General features: G+C 39.3%; 1 protein-coding gene across 1 annotated transcript in view; it reads left to right on the plus strand.

Moving 5' to 3' along the window:
• SPEF2 (sperm flagellar 2) overlaps positions 1 to 3992 on the plus strand; it is a 209458-nt gene that overhangs the window by 90338 nt on the left and 115128 nt on the right. The gene's annotated exons all lie outside the window — the stretch shown is intronic.

The following is a 3992-nucleotide window of genomic DNA, read 5'->3' on the forward strand; positions in this document are numbered from 1 at the left end:
TTCAGCAATATAAGGAAACAGTGTGTGAATTCTTTTAGGATGAAAAACACTAGGCAATTAACTTTCCCAAATCCACATATTTTGTTATGAATTTATTGATTATTAATTTCTTATTTATTAGCCTATTGCTGGGGTATATCTCATTCACATTAAACCATCCAGGACTCCTTTCTCCTTTATTCAGCCAGTAATAATTGCCCATTTTTATGGTATTATTGGAAAATTTTATCAAAAGGGATCTTAAACTGAATGCAATGCCAGATTTCTACTGGGATTTTGCCTTTGAGAAACGACTTGAGAAATAAATATTCCCTTTTTGTTTATCAGTCACTCCTAATTATATTGGCAGCAGTAGTTTCTTGGTATAATAAAAATGGTCAAAGTTAATATCAGAAGGATTCTTAAGCTGTCTTGATAGCACTTTGTCTCCTATCACTAGATTTATGACGTAACTACCACGATGTATTAATTAACTGACATTAAAATAGTCCATAGGTATGAGCCACAATCACCGTGGGGATGCAGGAGCTCACACTTGGAAAGATAAGCTCCTACATCTAAATGTCAGCTCCATAGAAAAGCCAATGTGAAGCTTTCAGACAAAACAAAAACCAATTGTATTGTATTTTTAAAGGCTTACCATGTCACTTGACAGAAAGTAGGCTGAGAAGTGTGAGGAAACCTTCCACAGCAATCTCACAGTCTTGGTTGTGAGGCAGAACCAAACCAACTTGTAAAGACTTAAAGCTACAGGTTAGGATCAGTTAGTTCTTACAAGGTACCAGTCTCCACTTTAATATTTTTCTAAAGATTTTGCATTCTAATCACTAACTACATTTGTAGACTCAACTATCCCTTAAGATTTATATTCCAATCAGTTAATTACTGTAACAAATATTTAATCATTAAAACAATAATGTATCTAGCTCAGTGCTCTGTATTAAATTAAAGGAAATAAAAGGATGTGGTACTTCTATAATATTCTGAAATGAAAAAATGACCATAATACACTAAGTAGGAAAAAGCAGGTTATATATAAAATAGTCTTTTTTAAAAAATTATATGTGTGTATATATATGTATTAAATATATATGCACAGAAAGGAGTCTGACAGTATATACAATAATTGATGGTGGGTGAAGGAGAAAGGAAAAGAGGCTTAACAGCCAATTCCTCTTTCTACTTGTTTGTCTTAACTCTTGGATTTTTTTAAACAATAATTATGTATTACTTTTATAATCAGAAAAAACAACAAAACAACCCTAATTTCCACTTAGAAAGATCATCTAATAGAATGAAACCTCCTTGCTTGCTGAATTGAAAAGAATAATCTAAGGCTGCGGTCCCCAACCCCTGGGCCACGGACTGGTACTGGTCCGTGGCCTATTAGGAACGAGGCCACACAGCAGGAGGTGAGCAGTGGGCCAGTGAGCGAAGCTTCATCTGTATTTACAGCTGTTCCCCATTGCTTACATCACTGCATAAGCTCTGTGTCCTGTCAGATCAGTAATGACATTAGATTCTCATAGGAGCACGAACCCTGCTATAGATTGCACATACAAGGGATCTAGGTTGCCCGCTCCTTATGAGAATCTAATGCCTGATGATCTGCGGTGGAGCCGAGGCAGTGATGCTAATGCTGGGGAGTGGCTGCAAATACAGATCATCATTAGCAGGGAGGTTTGACTGCACAATAAATGTAATGTGCTTGAATCATCCCAAAACCATCCCCCAAACCCAAAGTCCACGGAAAAATTGTCTTCCATGAAACCAGACCCTGGGGACAAAAAGGTTGGAAACTGCTGATCTAAGAGCAAATGGAACATATGTAAAGAGAATAGTCATACAAGAATGCAGGCATTCATTGCCAATGGCACAGTCAGTAAAGCTGTGGGCATTTGCAATGTGGAGGGCTGGAAAGGCTGGGGCAGTTGAGGAGCATGTGCTAGGAAGGGTGAAACTGCATTATAAAAGGAAAAGAGGTGTTGCAATGATGGGAGCCTAAAAGAGGAAAATCAGCAATGCTCCATTCCTCAATGCATTTGGACTGACTGTCTCCTTTGCCTGGAACATTCTTCCATCAAATATCCATGTGGCTCATGCCCTAGCTTTCTTCATGTCTTTGCTCATATGGCAGCTTCTAGGTGGGCCTACCCAACTTAGCACTCTCTCTGAAACTTCAAAAGCTGCCCTACCACATTCCTTATCTCCCTTCCTCTGTTCTATTTCTTTTCTCCATAGCACTTATCACCTTCTAACCTCTTATACATTAACTTATTCATCATAATTATGGTTTGTCTCCTACCACTACAGAGTAAGCTTCTTAAGGCCATTGATTTTTCTCTGTTTTGTTTTATTATTCTATCTCCAGCAACCAAGACTGTGCCTATTGTTGTTTGTAATATTATTATTATTATCATCATTAGTAGTAGTAGTAGTTTTACTTTATCATTGTAGTCCCTCCCATTCTTCAAGGCACAATTCAGGTTCAATAAATAGTTGTTGCATGAATGAATCAATTGCTAAGGCTTAATTGAGGACATATGTACTATGTGCATAAGTGTTTCATGTTTCTTTGTTTATTTAAGGCATTGCTGCACATTTCCTTCCCTCCTCACCCTTACCTCTTCCATTACATTGCTCTTTACCATCTCTTTTATGTTTTTTTTCCTTGCTTTTCCACTGGAAATTTTGAAAAAATCCTTTATTTTCCTATTTGTCATTATTAACTACTTTTAGATTGTTACTTTTACATTCGACACCCATTCACCAACCCTTTATACCTGCTTCAAACACACAAATACACACCCCCACCTTTACCACCACCTTCATCTTCCGCACCATCACCACCATCATCACCCCCCCACCACCATTACCACCACCATCACCCACTCCGCCAGCACCACCGTCTTCATCTTCACCACCATCTTCACCACCACTACCATCTTCATCATCACCATCACCACCCCCACCGTCATTGCTACCATCACCATCCCCACTATCACTACCACTATCACCACCATCACCGTAACCACCTCGACCACTACCATCACCACCCCCACTCCCACCACCACCACTACCGTCTCTACCACCACCATCTCCACCACCACCAGCACCACTACCATCTCCGTCACCACCTCTGCTTCCACCACTATCACCACCATCTCCACCACTACCATCCTCACCATCTCCACCACCACTGTTACCACCCCCAACCCATCACCATCACCACCACCACCACCACCATCATCACCATCACCACCATCAACAACATCAAGAGTGAAGGGAAACCATATTTCTGACCAGGCATAGCAGGCTTAAAATCTTAGCTTTAAAGACTAGATGATTTAAAGGAGAACCCTAAAACATGGATTAGACTTAAATCAGTAAGTGTAATTTTACATTCACTTAGTTGGTTTCTCTTAGTTCAAATGAAATAATAGGAGTCCCTAATGAAGGTTTTATCATCCTTTTGAAGTTGAAAAGGAATTAGAAGAAAAGGAAGCTGAGAAAAAAGCAGCAGCTTCTCTGGCTGAGCCTCCACCTCCTGCTCCTCCTCCCCCTCCTCTTGAATCAGAAAAAGAGAAGGAAATTCATCCTCAGCATGAGCCTTCAAAAACTCCTATTGCAAAAGGAAAACCACAATCAGGTGATTGACAGTATGATTTATAACCCTGTTTGCCAGTTTCTTATTTTTACTTAGTAAAGAATTATAAATTATAGTCTGTTTATGTAGATTCAGACTCTGGGAAACTTTAATCATATGAAACATAGCTCTACACTCAGATGAAAGTGGAAAAACCCTCTTAGTACCTAAGAAAGTAGTTGTTACAAAGCCCGGCTTCTTTACTGTGTAGGAGAGACCATGGAATCATAACACTCAGATCTGCTGATTAGAATAAGACCACAGATGAGAAGAGGAAAGACAAGGAATAACAAAAAGTAACTTAGGGCAGATCAAGAGGACAGATGTCTGCTGAACTGTAGAGTTA

This window comes from Propithecus coquereli, unplaced genomic scaffold, assembly GCF_000956105.1.
Source record: "Propithecus coquereli isolate 6110/MARCELLA unplaced genomic scaffold, Pcoq_1.0 Scaffold809, whole genome shotgun sequence".
NCBI classification, from domain to species: domain Eukaryota; kingdom Metazoa; phylum Chordata; class Mammalia; order Primates; family Indriidae; genus Propithecus; species Propithecus coquereli.